The following is a 22430-nucleotide window of genomic DNA, read 5'->3' as shown; positions in this document are numbered from 1 at the left end:
AAGACAAATAATACTGGATCATTATAACTTATGCAAATTTCAAAGGTTGTACAATTATACAAAAAAAAAGGAGGGGCAAACAACCTGTAGAATTACACAGAATCCTTCTTCAAAATGCATTGGCACTGAAATTTTGAAGGAAAAATAAACAAATGAGACCGAAGCTACTTGCGGAGTGATGAACTAACCTAATTTCAATACTGTTGTGTCTATGGGACTCAAGAAGCCCGAGGAGAGGGAGAGAGATGAGAGAAGGGCAGGTCAGTGGAATGGTCGGGACACAGACGACATTTATCAATTAAGTTTGCCACCTGAACTGGCACCGGAAGTAATAACTGGGTTGGCTGAAAACTTCCTTCAAGTTTTCATGAGACGGTATGGAAAACCCTAAGGAAACTCAGTACAATGAAGAGGTCAGTGATCATCCAAGGCAAGCTCAGATGGGAAAGCAGGAAGCCTTGAGCTCTCCCCTCCATGATCTTCTTGCCAGAAATCCTTCCCTAACGACCTCTGATCAATTTCAATTAATTAGGGAGACCAAAATGATCTAACTAGGAATATTCTGGCCATCAGACCGCAAATCGTTCAAACAAGTGGGAAGAGGAGGAAGTGGCAACACTCTGGTCGCGAGCTAGCAGTCTGGGGAAGCCGCCGGTTAATGACTGCGCGGGCCTTGCCTGGGGCGGGGCGTCCGGGCGGAGCAACGCCGGAGGCCCCAGAAGTGCAGTGTCTGCCTCCCCAGAAAGGATCCGCTCCTCTGACCTGGCATGCTCCACTCCTGCAAAATCGAGATCCAGGTGGCAAAGGGAGAGATGGGTGGCCCCGAGACGCTTCTTGGCTTCCTGGACTTGCTCCTCATTGTCTGGTTCAGCGGGACGTCTGGCAGTGAGTTCCGGGATGAACCTACTGGGGGTGGGGGGATGGCCCGAGGGGAAGTTGGGTGAGTTACGACCTGAACAGGGGTGGTGGTGTGCGCCCTCTCCTCTTTCCCTTCCCCTGGGTCCTTTACTACTCAGTGGCTCCCCCGGGCTGCTTGCGGGCTCTCCGGGCCAGAACAGGGGTGCCTTGGTAAAGCAGTAATGCGGGGACTTTGGGAGGTGACGCTAGGAGAAAAGGGGGCCAGAACGTACAGGAAATGCTGTTGAGGCCCGCCAGGGCTCAGCCCGGCCCTGGGAAGTGGGAGTCCTGGAGCCCGGGAAAGGGACCCAGAGGCGCCCTGAAAACCACAAGCCCATGATCTGCCCTTCTGCGCCGTCACAGCCGCCGCCTCCTGCGCCAGGATGCAGCAATACTGAACCTTGAACTTCCAGATGTTCAAGCTGGTTTTAGAAAAGGCAGAGGAACCAGAGATCAAATTGCCAACATCCGCTGCATCATCCTAAAATCAGGAGAGTTTCAGAAAAACATCTATTTCTGTTTTATTGACTATGCCAAAGCCTTTGACTGTGTGGATCACAATCACCTGTGGAAAATTCTGAAAGAGATGGGAATACCAGACCACCTGACCTGCCTCTTGAGAAACCTGTATGCAGGTCAGGAAGCAACAGTTAGAACTGGACATGGAAAAACAGACTGGTTCCAAATAGGAAAAGGAGTCCATCAAGGCTTTAAATTGTCACCCTGCTTATTTAACTTATATGCAGAGTACATCATGAGAAACACTGGGCTGGAGGAAGCACAAGCTGGAATCAAAATTGCCGGGAGAAATATCAATAACCTCAGATATGTAGATGACACCACCCTTATGGCAGAAAGTGAAGAGGAACTAAAGAGCCTTTGATGAAAGTGAAAGAGGAGAGTGAAAAAGTTGGCTTAAAGCTCAGCATTCAGAAAACGAAGATCATGGCATCTGGTCCAATGACTTCATGGCAAATAGATGGGAAAACAATGGAAACAGTGGCTGACTTTATTTTTCTGGGCTCCAAACTCACTGCAGATGGTGATTGCAGCCATGAAATTCAAAGACGCTTACTCCTTGGAAGGAAAGTTATGACCGACTGAGACAGCATGTTAAAAAGCAGAGACATTAGTTTGTCAACAAAGGTCCGTCTACTCAAGTCCTTTGTTTTTCCAGTGGTCATGTACGGATGAGAGAGTTGGACTATAAAGAAAGCTGAGGCCCGAAGAATTGACGCTTTTGAACTGTGGTGTTGGAGAAGACTCTTGAGAGTCCCTTGGACTGCAAGGAGATCCAACCAGTCCATCCTAAAGGAGATCAGTCCTGGGTATTCATTGGAAGGACTGATGTTGAAGCTGAAACGCCAGTATTTTGGCCACCTGACGTGAAGAGCTGAATCACTTGAGACGACCCTGATGCTGAGAAAGATTGAGGGCAGGAAGAGAAGGGGATGACTGAGGATGAGATGGTTAGATGACATCACTGACACAATGGACATGGATTTGGGTGGACTCTGGGAGTTGGTGATGGACAGGGAGCCCTGGCGTGCTGTGGTTCATGGAGTCACAAAGATTCGGACACAACTGAGCGACTGAACTGAATTGATGATCTGTGCACAGAGCTCCTTCTGGTCCCTTCGTAGTATTGATGAACTGAAGTAGGTCCCTTCCCTACTGCTCTGGGCCCTTGAAGGACCACCAGGTCCCTTCCCTACTGCCTCTGGTCCCTTCTTACTCCTGCTGAAGGGAATTAGGTCCCATCCCTACTGCTCTGGGCCCTTGAAGGACTAGCGCTCTTTAAGACAGATCAGTTAACACTGGCAGGGTGGCTGGGGTAGGAGCTATTCATCTTTCAAGGGCTCAGGCCAGGTGGGCAGCAGCAAGTGGCCTAGCTTCCTTCTCCTGGGTGGTGGAGGTGGGCGCTCACAGCAGGATGGATGTGCAGGGCGGTCTCCCTGGGATGGGGATCCGGCAGGCTGCCGCTGGTACAGCTCGGGTCCGCTAGGCTGCCTGCAGCCCGGCCCCACCACCCCCACCCCTGCCCCAGAACTCCCAGGCACTGTATCAGTGTTTGGGCTCGAGCTGTCCTGTCCTGGCAAAGTAGATTCTGAAGTTATGACACTAAATGCACCTCAACTTGACAGTAACTTCAAAAAGCTTCACAGTCTTAGAGTTGAAATGAAGGAAAAGTTGCCATCCAGAAATTGAGAAAGGAAAACTTTAGCCTTGGACAAAACCACTATCAGAAGAACCCATTTATGATCCTGTACATGCAGCTCCAGCCATGTCTACAGGTGTGTTTTATATCAGCCTAGGGATTTGCTGTCCAGGTATATTTCTTGTAGTACTAGTATTAGCTGTTTTGCATCTTCATAGTGTGAAAAGGATTGAACTGGGAGATAGCATCAGCACCAGCAGTAGTTCCCAAGGGCTGTCTCAGTCCCAGTCGTTCCCAGATGTCTCAGTATGTGAGAGGCAACACACCCAACAATACAGCTCCCATCTCCCGTTATCCAACCTTGTGGCTAGAGGAGTACGACTTGAAAAGTGTCGCTCTTTTGGAGGCCAGAGCTTAGGTGAATGATACCAAAATATCTATCCAGGGAGAGGAACTCAAAAGATATACTCTAAGAAGGTACCTTTTGGTGTACTTCCCATGGGGTTTATGTAGATGAATAATATCCAGATAAAGAGCAACAAGCATTTGTAAAAACAGTTAGAGATCAAGCTTCTGAAATTCAGGTGACCACCATGCTCCCTAAAAGTTGTGAGCTACAAGATCACAGAAATCTTCCTATTAGCCATGTATGAACATAAGAAGGGGAAAAGCCCATGGTGGATTGCCTTACATGAATTGGGGGTATCTTAAATTGTTTTTATGACAGTGCAAATATGTAGAGGCAAATAGTCAGCAGGAAACTTCTCAACAAAAGCTAGTTCACATGGCTGTTCAGATTGCCTGTGGAATGAGCTACCTGGTCAGAAGAGAAGTCTTCCACAAAGACCTGGCTCCTAGAATCTCTGTCATTGATGACAACTTCATGTTAAGAGCAAAGCCAATCCCTCTCCAGAGTCTTGTTCCCCATGGACTCTCACTGTCTGGGGAACAACAAAAACACGGGATTGATGGATGGCTTTTGAAAGTCTGGTTAAAAATGAGTTCTCCATCCTTCCCTGGTAATCCAGTGGCTAAGACTCCACACTCCCAATGCAGGGGCCTGGGTTCAATCCCTGGTGGGGGAACTGGATCCTGCATGCCACAACTAAGAAGTCAGCATGCTGCTACTAAAAGAGCCCATGTGTTTATGACTCTGGCCAAACGCCCTAAGTGGACATCTACCCATTTGATGTGGCCCAGTACCTGAAAGAGGGTTATCAAATAGCCCAGATTATCAACTGTCCTGATTTGCTGTGATGGCTTGTCCTGGGCCTTCGATCCAGAGGAGAGGTGGAGTTCCAGAAGCTGGCCCAGTGTCTCACAGAGGTCCATGCGGCTCTGGGGGCCTGTGTCTGACTCTCATCTCACAGTACCCCAGCATCAGGAGGAAGGTGCCTGTCAAGGCCCACTTGGAGCCAGCCAGTCACATACATCACCCAGAATCACAGAAGCAGATTTGTGTTCCAGAACAACGTGCCTTAGGAATGCTTTAGCATCTGAACTTTCTAAGACAGACTTATGGATATGGAATACTTTCTCAATATCACTTTTATTAGGTTTAACTAAAATGTTGTGTAAATTTTTTACACATAGTTGCCTTTGAGGTATAGGTATATTCTTACAAAATAGTTTTTATAATTGTTTAAACATACATATTAATCTTACTACCAACTGCTTTTTATTTTCTTAACTTCTGCAAGATAATGCACATGATTCACCTTTAAAGTTTAGCTTTCTTTCTTTCTTTTGGGAGTAATTTGTCTTCAACATAGAGTACTTTTCCTTAGGAAAATAAAAACTGTCCAGCAGTTATGGGCTAATGCCCGCCTCTCCTTTGCTGCAGAGTAGCTACCTTGGTCCAAAGTGCCATGGAGGAAACCACAGATGTGAGCAGAGGATAGTGGCCATATAACAAGTCTAGTGTCACATCTAGGCCAGCTTCTGGTGGGTCTTGTTTGTTCCCTGTGGCCCTGCTTATGCCAAAACACATAATCGCTTCCATCCTGTAATGGCTAGTCTAGCTGAACTAATGATTAGGGGTTGATGAGCCCATATCACGATGGTCAACTCTGACATTCCATGACCAGAGGCCTCATCTCTGCCAGGCCCCAGGAACATACCAGGAGCCACATTTAAATGGTGTGACTTTCTCCAGTGCAACACTCAGGGTCTGTGTTGTGAGCCTTCAAGTAGAAAATGGCACGTAGCACCTTTCTGGCCACAGATACCTCTGACATCATGAGTTCTGCTGGGTCATCTGCCCAAGAAGCAGCTCTAGCTGTGCTCATCGTTCGCCAGTTGTGACTGCTTTTGTGCTGGGACAGCAGGTTACAGCAGGGACCTGGGGTCTGTGAAGCCTAAACTATTTCTTCTGTACCATTTACAGGAAACCTAAGGCCACAGTGGTATTAAATGAAGATAGGATAGGGACCACACCCTTGCAGCCCTTGAGAGGTTGTCAGTTGGTACTTGTCTCTGTATTTCCTCCAGGATATTGTGTACATGTACTATTGGTGGATGGGGAGGTAGGGTCTGAAGTTTGAATCTGGAATTCACTAATACAGTAGCCTTCACCACACAATAATTTACCAGCTACTCAGGTCTCAAAGAATGTCACAAGTCCAGGGCATGTGAAATGACCACTGTGTGGTCTGTGGACCCAGTGACAACCACTGTAAGCAGAACCTGGGACAGCTGTCCATTGATGGCCTGGTAGTCCAAGCATCGCTTCAACAACTGGGGGACTATGGTGATGCTACGCTTCCTGTGCCTGATATTAGGACCACACTAGGTGCAATGTGAATGTGAGAGTAGTTTCTGCTTCTGCAGGTTCACTTACCCCAGTGAATAACCATGTTACTCTTTGGGAAAAATGGAAGGACTTTTGCACTAGATGTGGTGATGAAAGGGCCTTCCTCTTTAGAACATGGCTTCTTTCTCTGATGATACCTTCTGAGAAGTGGCTCAGATCTGGAAAATGGGCCTGGATCAGGTGTTTGGTAGGGATGGCTGCCTTTGGCTTCCTGATCATCCAGCCTTGTGTTCTGTCTCTCTTTATTTCTTTCAATGGTACAGTTTGTATCTAGGTTCCTGCCCATCTGTTTGCCTTTAGGATCGCCCTGTGTTATGAGCCAGCATCATATTCTCTGCAGTCAGGCCCTGGCTGGCATTGAGACTCCCTAATCACTTTGACTCCTGCACCTACTTTTCTGCTGACCTAGAGCACCCCCACCTGGAATCTGATTTTTCCACAACTCCCATCCCTGTTCCTGATAGAAGCCCACAGGAACACCATGTCCTATCACCATCCCTGACCTTCTGCAAAAGTCATCTTTGAGCTATTGGATATGCTTCTCATCCACGCTTTCTTCTCGGGCTCCATGGAGTCCATCAGGCTTTCCTATGGAGCAGGTGGACTGCACTCTTTCCTGCCCTTTCATACCGTGTCCGCCCTGGCAGATTCACTTCTCTGAGCCTTGGATCCCCTCCTCTACCACCTGCCTCGGAAGTTCTAGATCTTCTCTTTCATGCCATGTGAGCCAGGCCTTTTTCTAGGTTTCTAAGACCCATCCTAGTGAGAGACCACCACGTCTCCCTGGCCTTGCTACGCCCAGTGACCCGTGATTAAAAACTCTCCCTTATCTAGGTTTGGGTTCTGAGCTCATCCTCCCCACCCCCAGCCCCACTGGCTGTGATCCGCTTCCTCAGGAACAGCCCCCTCACCCTCTGCGTCTCCCACAGGACACTCAGAGAGAAGCTGACAGTCCTCTGGATTTAGGCCTTTCCTTCTGAACCAGCCTGGCCCATCCCTGGGAAACACATGTGTCGGTTAGTGCCACATGCAGAGCTTGTGAGCAGAGTGGAAATGGAGCGTATCCAGGGTTGTGGTGTTTCTTGCCTGACTGAGGCTTCATCATCTTCCTCAGTCGTAACTGGTGAGGGGGTGGGGTGGCCAGGCGGGGCAATGCTGCTCTGTCAGCCCAGCCCTGCAGCCCTACTCTGCTCTCACAGAACTGGGAGAAGAGGCCTATGTGTCTTCTCCCAACCTCACCCTCACTGCGGTTTGCCTTCACAGATGCTCACTCTCTTTCCTTTAACTTCACCGTCGATCCTCAGCCCAGACCTGGACAGCCGTGCTGTGAGGTTCAAGGCCAGGTGGATGGAGAGGTTTTTCTCTTCTATGATCATGCTAAGATCATATTCACAAGTCCATTGGGAGAAGAAGTGAAACCATAAAGGCCTGGGAAACACAGATTGAAATACTCAGAGACATCAGGGACCAATTGCTTGGCTTTACACTGGAGAAACACACAGTCACAGGTACGTTAGACAGTCCAAGTACAGGAGGAGCAGATTGGAGGCTTAAAAATACAGTTGGATATTAGTCCTTTCCTAGATGTCCAGTGGAAAGAGCAGCTATTGCATGAGAGACCAGGGCCAGATTAGCTGCGCCCAGTTGACATGGACCCAGGGGAGGTGGACCCAGGTGGGGCAAAGAATCTGTCAAGCCCAAAGGCTGAGCTCTTTCTTTCCCATGGTGGGAGCAGACCCTCTCACCCTGCAGGCCAGGATGACATGTCGCTGTGAGGATGACAGACACGTCAGTGGATCCTGGCAGTTTGGCTCGAATGGACAAATGAGCCTCCACTTTGATTTGGAGAATGGACACTGGAGAGTGGGTCAACCTGGAGGCAGATGGATGAAAGAAAAGTGGGAGAATGACAGAGCTGTGACCGACTTCTTGAAGAAGGTCTCCATGGGAGACTGTCGGGCCTGGCTTCAGGATTTCATGGCGTGCTGGGAGAAAATGTTGAAGACCACGGGTAAGTGAGAAGGGAGGAGAAAGTGATAGTCTTCTCATAGTGACATGGACCCACCCGTGTGTGTGTGTGTGTGTGTGTGTGTGTGTGTTGAGAATGTGATCCATCAGAGGTGAGTTGTCCTGGGAGAGCAATGACCCGGGGATGCTCTGTCATCCTCCTTCCTCTTCTACCCCCTGACGTCTCTCCTCACAGCACAGGCCTTTGGACGATTGATCATGGATTTTCGCTGGTCCCAAACCTGTAGACATCTTTTTAATTTCATGGATTTATTTCTCACTCTACCCTCTTTCCAGAATCATTTTTCAAATGTCACCAATCCTACTTCTGGAAATTCAATATCACCTCTGCTGTCAGCTCCTGAGGACTCCATTTTCATGTCACCATCTCTATCTCACAGCAGGACTGAATGGCTGTGTTGGAAACCTTGTTCCTCCATTAGCTGTCAGAGCCCCCTGAGGACTGGACTCCTCCCTTCCCCCCATCTCACCTGAGGATCTATCTCAGGGGCCTCCATGTGATATGTGTAAACTGTCTGCAAAGTAGGGGTACCTGAGTCAGGGGGGCGAGGAGGCATCAGCTTAGTTTGTGGTCTGGACAAGGGCTTCACTCTGACACTCCTTGTAGCATCACCAACCACGGGCCCCTCTACCGTGCAGCCCACGGCCACAGCCATCAAGTCCAAAGCCTGGATCCTCCCGTGCTCCTCACCAGTTTCATCACAACTGTCTTCCTGGGCTGAGTCCTTTCCAGGAAGAGGTCCTGAGGGCAGAATTCAGAGGGAAGGCAGGGGTACAGGGCTGGAGTGAGGATGGGGAAGGTGAATCCCAGCCAACCCCTGCCCCTCACTGAACCTCCTCATCCTGGAAATGAGCAGGGGTATAAGACCCCATATCACCTGAGAGCAGAACTCGACAAGCTCAGCCCTGAGTTCTGAGCAGTCCTCACTGTCAGGTGACATTGTGAAAAGGGAGGCGCCTTCACTAGGCTGAGGGCCTATTGATGCTTAAATGGTTCAGCCAAGTCCCCTGACTGAGAACAGACTGCTGGCTGGCAGGGCCCCGGTAGGTGGTGTGAGAACAGCAGGCACTCAGGGGGAGGGCAGGACTCACAGGGGCTGAGAGCAGTGTGGGGGCTTCACATGATGTGTCAGTGGGGAGGGGACCCAACCAGGGGCCAAGATGAGAAGGGCCCAGCTCTCATCCCAGGAGGAAGAGGTGGGAAGGCCTTTGCAGACCCAACTCCAAAGGCCTGTTCTCGCAGGAAGCTGCCTGGGTCAAACAGGCAAGACAGGAGCCCCACAGCAGAGACTGTGGGAAGGGCTGAGGCAAGGCCTGTGCTCCTGGAGCAGCAGCAGTTCTGACTCAGCCTGTGGCCTGCAGGTCACCAGCCTCCTGGGGACCCAGAGCCTCCATCACTGAGCAGCCCTGCCTTGAGCAGAGGTGACTGGGGATGGTGGGCCTGAGCTGGGGTGGAGGCGCCCAGCTGGGGGGACCAGGAAGAGATGGGGGTAGGGACCCTGGTCCTGAGAGCTCTGTGTGCTGCTGGCTCTGAGGCTGGAGGGGAGCAAAGGAAGGAGGTTTGCCTGCAGCCCCTCAAGGCTGTCAGGAAGCAAGGCCCCTCCTCCAGGGACCTGCTCCTTGGTCCTTTAGGCCCCCCTCAGGGAGGATCCGGACCTGAGTAAAGGGAGCAGATTGATTCCCCACTGGCTCCAGTCCTGAGCCTGAGCAGGGGGTGTCAGGGCCTGGGGTGACTCTGTGATGCAGGAAGGAAGGAGGAGGTGACAAGAAGCTGCTGGGCATGGGGTGGGGGTGGGGGTGGAGGACATAGGAGCCTCTCAGTGATGGCGGGGCTGGAGGGTGGGTTAGGGAGGGGCAGGCCCAGGAAATTGACAGGAGTTCCTCAGCCTCCTGGACCAAGGCCTCTTCCTTTTTGCAGGTGATGCTGCTCCCAAGAAGCCCCAACAGGTGCTCTGTCAGCCTCAGGATTCAGTCTTTGCTTGGCTACCTTTGTTCTCCTTCTGTTCACTTTAGAGCCCGGAGAGCAGACCCAGGAATTCTGGAATTGAGCTGCAAGAATTGCTTGTATATTTTTGAGATTAATTCTTTGTCAGTTGCTTCTTTTGCTATTGTTTTCTCCCATTCTGAAGGCTGTCTTTTCACCTTGCTTATAGTTTCCATTATTGTGTAAAAACTTTTAATTTTAATTAGGTCCCATTTATTTATTTTTGCTTTTATTTCCAATATTCTGGGAGGTGGGTCATAGAGGATCCTGCTATGATTTATGTCGGAGAGTGTTTTGCTTATGTTCTCCTCTAGGAGTTTTATAGTTTCTGGTTTTATGTTTAGATCTTTAATCCATTTTGAGTTTATTTTTGTGTATGATGTTAGAAAGTGTTCTAGTTTCATTTTTTTACAAGTCGTTTGCCAGTTACCCCAGCACTAGTTAAAGAGTTTGTCTTTTCTCCATTGTATATTCTTGCCTCCTTTGTCGAAGATAAGGTGACCATAGGTGTGTAGATTTATCTCTGGGCTTTCTATTTTGTTCCATTGATCTATATTTCTGTCTTTGTACCAGTACCATACTGTCTTGATGACTGTGGCTTTGTAGTAGAGCCTGAAGTCAGGCAGGTTGATTCCTCCAGTTCCATTCTTCTTTCTCAAGATTGCTTTGGCTATTTGAGTTTTTTTTTTTTTTGTATTTCCATACAAATTGTAAAATTATTTGATCTAGTTCTGTGAAAAATACTATTGGTAGCTTGATAGGGACTGCATTGAATCTATAGATTGCTTTGGGTAGTATACTCATTTTCACTATATTGATTCTTCTGATCCATGAACACAGTATATTTCTCCATCCATTTGTGTCCTCTTTGATTTCTTTCACCAGTGTTTTAAAGTTTTCTATATATAGGTCTTTTGTTTCTTTACGTAGATATATTCCTAAGTGTTTTATTCTTTTCGTTGCAATGGTGAATGGAATTTTTTCCTTAATGTCTCCTTCTGTTTTCTCACTGTTAGTGTATAGGAATGCAAGGGATTTCTGTGTGTTGATTTCATATCCTGCAACTTTACTATATTCATTAATTAGTACTAGTAATTTTCTGGTGGAGTCTTTAGGGTTTTCTTTTTTTTTTTTTTTTTTTTTTGGTCTTTAGGGTTTTCTATGTAAAGGATCATGTCATCTGCAAACAGTGAGAGTTTTACTTCTTCTTTTCCAATCTAGATTCCTTTTATTTCTTTTTCTGCTCTGATTGCTGTGGCCAAAACTTCTAAAACTATGTTGAATAGTAGTGGTGAGAGTGGGCACCCTTGTCTTGTTCCTGGCTTTAGGGGAAATGTTTTCAATTTTTACTATTGAGGATAATGTTTGCTGTGGGTTTGTCATTTATAGCTTTTATTATGTTGAGGTATGATCCTTCTATTCCTGCTTTCTGGAGGGTTTTTAACATAAATGGATGATGAATTTTGTCAAAGGGTTTCTCTGCATCTACTGAGATAATCATATGGTTTTTATTTTTCAATTTGTTAATGTGGTGTATTACATTGATTGATTTGTGGATATTGAAGAATCCTTGCATCCCTGGGATAAAGCCCACTTGGTCATGGTGTATGATCTTTTTAATATGTTGTTGGATTCTGTTTGCTAGAATTTTGTTAAGGATTTTTGCATCTATGTTCATCAGTGATATTGGCCTGTAGTTTTCTTTTTTTGTGGCACCTTTGTCAGGTTTTGGTATTAGAGTGATGGTGGCCTCATAGAATGAGTTTACCTTCTTCTGCTATTTTCTGGAAGAGTTTGAGTAGGATAGGTGTTAGCTCTTCTCTAAATTTTTGCTAGAATTCAGCTGTGAAGCCATCTGCTCCTAGGCTTTTGTGTGCTGAAAGATTTCTGATTACAGTTTCAATTTCCATGCTTGTGATGGGTCTAAGATTTTCCATTTCTTCCTGATTCAGTTTTGGAAAGTTGTACTTTTTTAAGAATTTGTCCATTTCTTCCAAGTTGTCCATTTTATTGGCATATAGTTGCTTTTAGTAGTCTCTTATGATCCTTTGTATTTCTGTGTTGTCTGTTATGATCTCTCCATTTTCATTTCTTATTTTGTTGATTTGATTTTTCTCCCTTTGTTTCTTGATGAGTCTGGCTAATGGTTTGTCAATTTTATTTAACTTCTCAAAGAACCAGCTCTTGGCTTTGTTGATTTTTGCTATGGTCTCTTTTGTTTCTTTTGCATTTATTTCTGCCCTAATTTTTAAGATTTCTTTCCTTCTACTAACCCTGGGGTTCTTCATTTCTTCCTTTTCTAGTTGCTTTAGGTGTAGAGTTAAGTTATTTATTTGACTTTTTTCTTGTTTCTTGAGGTAAGCCTGTATTGCTATGAACCTTTCCCTTAGCACTACTTTTACAATGTGCCACAGGTTTGGGGATGTTGTGTTTTCATTTTCATTCATTTCTATGCATATTTTGATTTCTTCTGTGATGTGTTGCTTACTCAGCAGCGTGTTGTTCAGCCTCCATATGTTGGAATTTTTAACAGTTTTTCTCCTGTAATTGACATCTAATCTTACTGCATTGTAGTCAGAAAAGATGCTTGGAATGATTTCAATTTTTTTGAATTGACCAAGGCTAGATTTATGACCCAGGATGTGATCTATCCTGGAGAAGGTTCCATGTGCACTTGAGAAAAAGGTGAAATTCATTGTTTTGGGGTGAAATGTCCTATAGATATCAATTAGGTCTAACTGGTCCATTGTATCATTTAAAGTTTGTGTTTCCTTGTTAATTTTCTGTTTAGTTGATCTATCCATAGGTGGGAGTTGGGTATTAAAGTCTCCCACTATTATTGTGTTATTATTAATTTCCCCTTTCATACTTGTTAGCATTTGTCTTACATATTGTATGGTCCTATGTTGGGTGCATACATATTTATAATTGTTATATCTTCTTGGATTGATCCTTTGATCATTATGTAGTGTCCTTGTTTGTCTCTTTTGACAGCCTTTGTTTTAAAGTCTATTTTATCTGATATGAGTATTGCTCCTCCTGCTTTCTTTTTGTCTCTATTTGCATGGAAAATCTTTTTCCAGCCCTTCACTTTCAGTCTGTATATGTCCCTTGTTTTGAGGTGGGTTTCTTGTAGACAACATATATAGAGGTCTTGTTTTTGTATCCATTCAGCCAGTCTTTGTCTTTTGGTTGGGGCATTCAACCCATTTACATTTAAGGTAATTATTGATAACTATGATCCCATTGCCATTTACTTTATTGTTTTGGGTTCAAGTTTATACACCCTTTCTGTGTTTCCTGTCTAGAGAAGATCCTTTAGCATTTGTTGGAGAGCTGGTTTGGTGGTGCTGAATTCTCTCAGCTTTTGCTTTTGATTTCTCCTTCATATTTGAATGAGATGCTTGCTGGGTACAGTAATCTGGGCTGTAGGTTTAATTTCTTTCATCGCTTTAAGTATGTCTTGCCATTCCCTCCTGGCCTGAAGAGTTTCTGTTGAAAGATCAGCTGTTACCCTTATGGGAATTCCCTTGTGTGTTATTTGTTGTTTTTCCCTTGCTGCTTTTAATATTTGTTCTTTGTGTTTAATCTTTGTTAATTTGATTAATATGTGTCTTGCGGTGTTTCGCCTTGGGTTTATCCTGTTTGGGACTCTCTGGGTTTCTTGCACTTGGGTGACTATTTCCTTCCCCATTTTGTGGAAGTTTTCAACTATTACCTCCCCAAGTATTTTCTCATGGCCTTTCTTTTTGTCTTCTTCTTCTGGGACTCCTATGATTCGAATGTTGGGGTGTTCAACATTGTCCCAGAGGCCTCTGAGGTTGTCCTCATTTCTTTTAATTCTTTTTTTTTTCCACTCTGTTTCATTTATTTTTACAATTCTATCTTCTACTTCACTAATCCTATCTTCTACCTCCATTATTCTACTGTTGGTTCCCTCCAGAGTGTTTTTGAGCTCATTTATTGCATTATTCATTATATATTGACTCTTTTTTATTACTTCTAGGTCCTTGTTAAACATTTCTTGCATCTTCTCAATCCTTGTCTCCAGGCTATTTATCTGTAACTCCATTTTGTTTTCAAGATTTTGGATCATTTTCACTGTCATTATTTGAAATTCTTTATCAGGTATATTCCCTATCTCTTCCTCTTTGATTTGGTGGGCATTTCTCCTGTTCCTTTACCTGCTGGGTATTTCTCTGCCATTTCATCTTGTTTATATTGCTGTGTTTGGGGTGGCCTTTCCATATTCTGGCAGTTTTTGGTTCCTCTTTATTGTGGACGTTTCTCGCTGTGGATGGGGTTGGACGTGGGGCTTGTCAAGGTTTCCTGGTTAGGGAAGCTTGTGTCGGTGTCCTGGTGGGTGGAGCTAGATATCTTTTCTCTGGAGTGTGCTGAAGTGTCCAGTAATGATTTTTGAGATGTCAGTGGGTTTGGTGTGACTTGGGGCAGCCTGTATATCGAAGCTCAGGGCTATGTTTCTGTGTTGCTGGAGAATTTACGTGGTATGTCTTTCTCTGGAATTCGTTGGCCCTTGGGTGGTGCTTGGTTTCAGTGTAGATATGGAGGCATGTGATGAGCTCCTATTGATTAATGTTCCCTGGAATCAGGAGTTCTCTGATGTTCTCAGGATTTGGACTTAAGCCTCCTGCCTCTGGTTTTCAGTCATATTCTTACAGTAGCCTCAAGACTTCTCCATCTATATAGCACTGATGATAAAATATCTAGGTTAATGGTGAAAAGTTTCTCCACAGTGAGGGACACACGGAGAAGGGCCCAGAGTTACACGGAGAAGAGGGAGATAGAGGTGACCAGGAGGAGAAGATGGGGAATCAAAAGGGGAGAGAGCAAGCTAGCCACTAATCACTTCCCTATGTGCAACAGTTAGAACTGGACATGGAACAACAGACTGGTATATTGTCACCCTGCTTATTGAACTAATATGCAAAGTACATCATGAGAAATGCTGGGCTGGAAGAAGCACAAGCTGGAATCAAGATTGCCGAGACAAATATCAATAACCTCAGATATGCAGATGTCACCACCCTTATGGCAGAAAATGAAGAGGAACTAAAAAGCCTCTTGATGAAAGGAAAAGAGACTGAAAAAGTTGGCTTAAAGCACAACATTCAGAAAACGAAGATCACGGCATCTGGTCCCATCACTTCATGCGAAATAGATGGAGATATAGTGGAAACAGTGTCAGACTTTATTTTTTTGGGTTCCAAAATTTCTGCAGATGGTGACTGCAGCCATGAAATTAAAAGGCGCTTACTCCTTGGAAGGAAAGTTATGACCAACCTAGATAGCATATTCAAAAGCAGAGACATTATTTTGCCAAAAAAGGTCCGTCTAGTCAAGGCTATGGTTTTTCCTGTGGTCATGTGTGGATGTGAGAGTTAGACTCTGAAGAAGGCTGAGCGCTGAAGAACTGATGCTTTTGAACTGTGGTGTTGGAGAAGACTCTTGAGAGTCCCTTGGACTGCAAGGAGATCCAACCAGTCCATTCTAAAGGAGATCAGCCCTGGGATTTCTTTGGAAGGAATGATGTAAAGCTGAAACTCCAGTATTCTGGCCACCTCATGCGAAGAGTTGACTCATTGGAAAAGACTCTGATGCTGGGAAGGATTGGGGGCAGGAGGAGAAGGGGATGACAGAGGATGAGATGGCTGGATGACATCACCAACTCGATGGACATGAGTTTGAGTGAACTCCAGGAGTTGGTGATGGACAGGGAGGCCTGGCGTGCTGCAATTCATGGGGTCGCAAAGAGTCAGACACAACTGAGTGACTGAACTGAACTGAACTAATGCACTCTCCACAGTCTGGATCCCTCAGAGATGTTCACAGAGTTACACAGAGAAGAGAGGAGGGAGGAAGGAGACAGAGGTGGCCAGGAGGATAAAAGGGGGAATCAAAAGAAGAAAGACAGATCCAGCCAGTAATCAGTTCCCTAAGTGTTCTGAACAACCCAGAACACACAAAGAGATTCACAGGGTTGGATAGAGAAGAGAAGGGGGAGGGAGGAGATACAGGTGACCTGGTGGAGAAAAAGGAGAATCCAAAGCGGGGAGAGTAATCCAGCCAGTAATCTCACTCCCAAGTAAAAACGATTACTGAAGATTGGGTTCTTAAAGGTACAAAATTGATAACAAATACCAAAAAGCAAAGACTAAAAATCTAGAGTAGAGGTTAGATTCTCAAAAATACAATATTAAAGAAAAGAGCAAAGTCACAAAAATTATAAAATATATATATATGAAGTTTGCTTTAAAAATAGGGTCTTTTTTTTCCCCAAGTAATAGTAGGTTATAAAACTGAAAATTAAAGGAGTAATAGAGTCAGACACGACTGAGCAACTTTCCTTTCACTTTTCACTTTCATGCACCAGAGAAGGAAATGGCAACCCACTCCAGTGTTCTTGCCTGGAGAATCCCAGGGACAGGGGAGCATAGTGGGCTGCCGTCTATGGGGTCACACAGAGTTGGACATGACTGAAGTGACTTAGCAGCAGCAGCAGCAGAGGAGTTAAAATTTTTTTTGTTAAATGATAAAAGTAAAAATTTATCTAGGACTTTCTCTGGTGTTGTGTGGACTGTGTGGGGTCAGTTCATTTTCAGATACTTCCTTGATCTGGCTTACACTTCTCAAGATCTATAGATCCATTCCTATGTAGTCGGTGCTAACTGCAGGGTTTTAATCTATTGCAACTGTCACTTCCAATGAGGTTCCCTCTGTTTATTTTAGCTTCTGTTTGCTGGCCTCTACAGTGTCTGAACAGTGTCTAATTTCCACCCTGACACAAGGGGGTGGTGGTGATCACTTTTTTTTAGGCTCACTTGTTCAGTCGTGCTGAGGGGAGGGAGGAACATGGCAAACAAATATCACTGGCATCTGTGGGGAGTGCTCCCAGTGTTTCGGCCACACTGGGTTTGCCCCTGCTCATGGCATGTGAGCTTTCCCCGTCTACACTGCTCAGGCTTGAGGTTGCTCTGCCAGGAACTGTCTGAGGCCGGTCCGGGGTTGAGTGCACTTCCCAGGTCAAAGCCACTCAGGTTCAGGTTCTCGGGTACTCCACAAAGGCACAGACTTGATTGGGCCTGCATTTTGTGCCCTTCCCCAGTCCAAGCAGCTTAGTTGACCAGGTGCTTGGCGGGCTGCTACTTATCCCCTCCCCCGTCTCAGTGGCTCAGTTTTCTGGGTGTACAATAGGCGCGCCTTCTCAGGTGTGCCTGTGTCTCCTCTGCGGAGCTGATCTCTGGCTGTTACCCTCCCGGCGGATGTAGACCGTCCAGAATCCCAAGGAGTCTTGGTTAGCAATGAAGCCTGCTTGCAGTTTGGTAGATGATGCATCTCTGGGGCCCCGATTGCCCTCTTCCGGCTCTGGCTGCCCTTGCCTGTCTCCGGCGGGGGACGGGCCAGTCCACAGCCGGCTAGCTCTGCTCAGTCCTTTGTTCTGTGAGCGGCCCTGGCAGTGTTTTAGGTTAGGGCTTTTCACAGGATAGCTATTCCACAGTCTGGCTTGCTATCTATCTCAAGTTAGTTTCCTCAGATTGCCCTCGGGGCATTCAGGCCCAGTCCTTACTCTAAGCAATGCAACCCGTGCCTCCCTGCCAAGCCCCCGCTTGCTAGTGTCGGACGCAAGGGACTGCATGGCTTCTCTGCTGGGAGTTGCCTTAGGTACGTAATCTGTGGGTTTTAATTATTTATTTACTTTTCCTCCTGGTTATGTTGCTCTCTGAGGTTCCAAGGCTCGCCAAAGATTCACCAGTGAGAGTGTTTCCTGGTGTTTGGAATCTTCTCTATTTTTTAAGACTCCCTTCCCAGGATGGATCTCCGTCCCTCCCTCTTTTGTCTCTCCATTATCTTTTATAGTTTTTTCCCTACCTCCTTTCAAAGACAATGGGCTGCCTTTCTGGGTGCCTGGTGTCCTCTCCCAGCATTTAGAAGTTATGTTGTGGAATTTGCTCAGCATTCAAATGTTCTTTCAATGAATTTGTGGGGGAGAAAGTGGTCTCCCCGTCCTATTCCTCTGCCATCTTAGAGAATATCTCCATTTAGGATTTTAAATTGCTCAGCTGGAATTCCATCACCTCCACTAGCTATGTTCTTAGTAATTCTTCCTAAGGCCCACATGACTTCACACTCCAAGATACCTGGCTCTAAATGAGTGACCACACCATCGTGGATATCCAGGTCATTAAGACCTTTTTTGTACACTTCTTCTGTCCGTTTTTGTTACCCCCTTTTCATCTCTTCTGCTTCTGTTAAGTCCTTTCAATTTGTCCTTTATCGTGCCCATTATTGCATGAAATGTTCCCTTGGTATCTCAAATTTTCTTGAAGAGATCTCTAGGCTTTCCCTTTCTGGTTTTTTTTTTTTTTTCTCTATTTTCATTGATCATCTAGGAAGCCTTTCTTACCTCTCCTTGCTACTGTTGGGAATTCTGCATTCAGATGGATAGATCTTTCCTTCTCTTCTTTGCCTTTCATGTTTCTTCTTTTCTCAGCTATTTGTAAGGCCTCCTCAGAAATCATATTGTCTTCTTGCATTTCTTTTTCTTGGGGATGGTTTTGGCCAGCACCTGCTGTAAAATGTCATGAACCTCCATCCATAGTTCTTCAGGAACTCTGTGTACCACATATAATCCCTTAAATCTATTTGTCACTTTCACTGAATAATATAAGAGATTTGATTTAAGTCATAGCTGAATGGCCTAGTGGTTTTTCCTACTTTCTTCAATTTAAGTCTGAATTTTTCAATAAAGAGCTCATGATCTAAGCCACAGTCAGCTCCAGGTCTTGCTTTTGCTGACTGTATAGAGGTTCTCCACCTTTGGCTACAAGGAATATAATCTGTCTGATTTCAGTATTGACCATCTGGTAATGTCCATGTGTAGAGTCTTCTCTTGTTTTGTTGGAAGAGTGTTTTTCTATGACTAGTGTGTACTCTTGACAAAACTCAAAGTAGCCTTTTCCTGCCTTCATTTTGTACTCCAAGGCCAAACTTGCCTGTTACTTCAGGAATCTCTTGACTTCCTACTTTTTCATTCCAATCCCCTATGATGAAAAGGACATCTCTTTTGGTGTTAGTTCTAGAAGGTCATGTAGGTCTTCATAGAACTGTAAACCTGTGAAAAGATTGAACATATCCTGAATAATCAACCTGACAAAAAATTGCTGGGATATCCTCATATATTCATATAACTGACAGCCTTTAAAATAAATCTGAATCAAGAGATACAGGAAATGCAATAACAGGAGTTTTTGTACATTGTTTGTAGGAGTAAAACTGAATCCTGTCCTGAGATGTATATTTCAGTGTATCTCAACAGTAGATCGTTTGTCCTTCTTACTACACAACCAACCCAATGTTAGTTCCAGATGCAAAATGTAGAACAAAAGCCATGTAGATACAGCAAAACCTCAGAGATAGTCCAGGCTGTGTTCCAGACCAGGGCAATAAATTGAATATCATAATAAAGTGAATCACACAAATTTTTCATTTCCCACTTTGTATATAGTTAATTGACACTGTCTGACATCTGTTAAGTGTGCAATAGCTTTACAACTAAATAAACAATATACAGAATTTCATTAACAACACTTTGTTTCTAAAATAAAGTAGTTTGAGCATCATTTCTGTCTTCACAAGTCAAAATCTTTTTGCTGGTGGAGGGTCTTGTCTCAGTGTCTGTCTGCTGACTGATCAGGATGGTGGTTGCTGAAGGTCGGGGTGGGTAGGGCAATTTCTGAAAAGAAGACAACAATGAAGTTTGCCACATCCTTTGACTCTTCCTTTCACAGATTTCTCTGGAGCATGCAGTGCCCTTTAACAGTGTTTTTACCCACAGTAGAAGTTCTTTGAAAATTGCAGTTAATCCTCTGCAGTCTGTTGCTGCTTTTTCAACTAAGTTTATGTTCTATTCTAAATCCTCTGTTGTCATTTCCATAAACTTCATAGCTTCTTTACCAAGAGCAGTTTCTGTCTCAAGAAACCACTTTGTTTGCTCATGCATAAGAATGAACCCTCATTCACTTCAGCTTTATAATGCAATTGCAGCAATTCAGCCACATCTTCAGGCTCCACTTCTAACTCTAGCTTCCTTGTTATTTCCACTACATCTGCACATACTTTCTCCAGTGAATTCTTGAACCCCTCAAAGTCATCTGTGATGGTAGAAATCTACTTCTCTATATTCACATTAATGTTGACATTTCAACCTATTCCCGTGATTCACTGTTTTCAGTGGAATCTATAATCATGAATCCAATGTAAAGGAACTTCCCTGGTGGTCCAGTGGTGAAGAATCTACCTTCCAATGCAAGGAATGATGGCTTGATACTTGTTCAGAAAACTACCTGTTCAGAGACCTAAGATCCCACATGTCGCCAAACAACTAAGCCCACGTGTCACAACTACTGAGCCCAGGCAACACCACTAGAGAGTCTGTGTGCTGCAATGAAGGTTCCTGCATGACCCAGCAAAGATCCCGCATGCCTCAATTAAAACCAATGCGACCAAAAAAATAAATTAGTAAATGTTTCTTTTAAAAGATTATAAGTTTTTTCAAAAAATGAATTCAGTGCAGAAATTTTTCAGTTGACTTTGCCCAGATCCAACAGAGGAATAACTATCTATGCAGCTATAGCCTATAATGTACTTCCTAAATACTATGAGTTGAACATCATAATTACTGCATGATCCATGTGGATGTTGTGTTGGCAGCCATGAAAATAACATGAATCTCATTGTACTTCTCCATCACATTCTTGGATGCTTTGTCAGCCAGCAGTAATATTTTGAAAGTGATCTTTCTTTCTGAGCAATATTTGTCTCAATATTGGACTTAAAACATTTGGCGCCAATGTCGTAAACAGGTATGCTGTCATCCAGGCTTCACTGTTTCATTTACAAAGCACAGGCAGAACAGATTCGGCCTAACTTTAAAGGGCTTTAGAATTTTTCAAGTGGTAAATGGCCATCAACTTCCAATAATCTGCTGCATTAGTCCTTATCAAGAGAATCAGCCTGTTCTTGGAATCTTTAAAGCCAGGCATTGACCACTCCTTTCTAGGTATCAAAGTCCTGGCAGGCATCTTCTTCCAATAGATGGATATTTTGTCTACACTGGAAATCTCTGATTCAGTGGAGCCACGTTCGTAGATTCTCTTAGCTAAATCTTTTGGAAAACTTGCAGCAGCTTCTATATCAGGTCTAGTTATTACACTCTGCACTTTATGTTATGTAGATGCCTTCTTTCCTTAAACTTCATGAACCACCCCCTGCTGGCTTCAAATTTTTCTCTGCAGCTTTTTCACCTCTCTCAGCCTTCATAGAAATGAAGAGAGTTAGGGCTTTGATCTCGATTTGGCTTTTGCTTCAGAAAATGTTGTGGTTGGTTGGATCTTCCATCCAAACCCATAAAACTTTCTTCATATCAGCAATTAAGGACGTTTTGCATTCTCAGATAGAGACTCACAAACTTAGTTAGAGAACAAACTTATAGTTGCTAGGGGTAGGATGGGGAAAAGAGATCATTAGGGAGTATGGGAAAGGTCATATACACCCTGCTCTATTTAAAATGGATAACTGTCCAGGACGGAAGTGTGTCACATGGTGTGTCTGTGTGTGTGCTCTCTTTCTGTGTGTGTCTAACTCTTTCTGTCCTCATGGACTGTAGCCTGCCAGCTCCTCTGTCCATGGGATTTTCCAACCAAGAACACTGGAGTAGTTTGCTCTTTCCTTCTCCAGGGAATCTTCCCAGCACAAAGAACAAACCCACAACTCTGCTCAATGTTAGGTGACTGCCCTGTCAGGATGGGAGTATAGGGAGAATGGATACATGTATGTGTACAGGTGAGTCCCTTAGCTGTTCACCTGAAACTATCCCAACACGGTTTGTAAATCAGCTATACCCAATACAAAATAAAAAGGTTTTTAAAAACAGACTGTTTTTTAGTTGGAGTAGTTGAAGCTATTCTGGGAAAAGATACAAAGAGATGAAAAGCCTAACTGCCACTTTTCAAGAGCCCAGAGCAAAAGCAGGATGCCTCACATGCCCCAGCACACAACACTTGAAGGGTTCAGCCAGTCCCCTAAGCCACCCCTCTGACTGACCCCTGGGAACACCTCTCCCCTCACCCCATAGAAGGAACCAGCTCACCCCACCACCTTAGGGAGTGAGCAACAAGGAAACTGTCATTTGTTCTCTGTCCCCTCTGCTGAACCAGGACCCCCAGTAAAGCCATGCCTCAATTTCTTTTAAGAAATTTATTTCTATTGTCTGGCCTCTGATTGATTTCTATTGATGAAGGAGGCCAAGAGCCTGGTGTGTAACAATTTGGGAACAAGAGACACATGGGGGCTGGGAGGAGGACAGGACTCAGGCTTGGGTGGGGCAGCAACTTGGTGGGTTCAGGTGATTGATGTGTCAGGGGAAGACTCATGCATAGGCCTGGGGACAGGGCCCTGGGTGTAATCTCTGGCAAGAGGCAACATGGGGACCACGTAGCCCAGTGGGGAAGGCTGGTGAAGAGGCAAATGACTAG

At 44.9% G+C, this 22430-nt stretch overlaps 2 pseudogenes; both read left to right on the top strand.

Annotated features, from left to right (window-relative positions):
• Nucleotides 1-705: 705 nt before the first annotated feature.
• On the top strand, nucleotides 706-10065 carry LOC102274630 (UL16-binding protein 3-like; annotated as a pseudogene).
• Nucleotides 3323-4411, top strand: LOC102274342 (tyrosine-protein kinase RYK-like; annotated as a pseudogene).
• Nucleotides 10066-22430: the final 12365 nt, after the last annotated feature.

The sequence above is a fragment of the Bos mutus genome, unplaced genomic scaffold, assembly GCF_027580195.1.
Source record: "Bos mutus isolate GX-2022 unplaced genomic scaffold, NWIPB_WYAK_1.1 CTG733, whole genome shotgun sequence".
Lineage (NCBI taxonomy): Eukaryota > Metazoa > Chordata > Mammalia > Artiodactyla > Bovidae > Bos > Bos mutus.
Note: the sequence above shows the minus strand (reverse complement) of the source record. Positions and strands in the feature narration are given on the sequence as shown.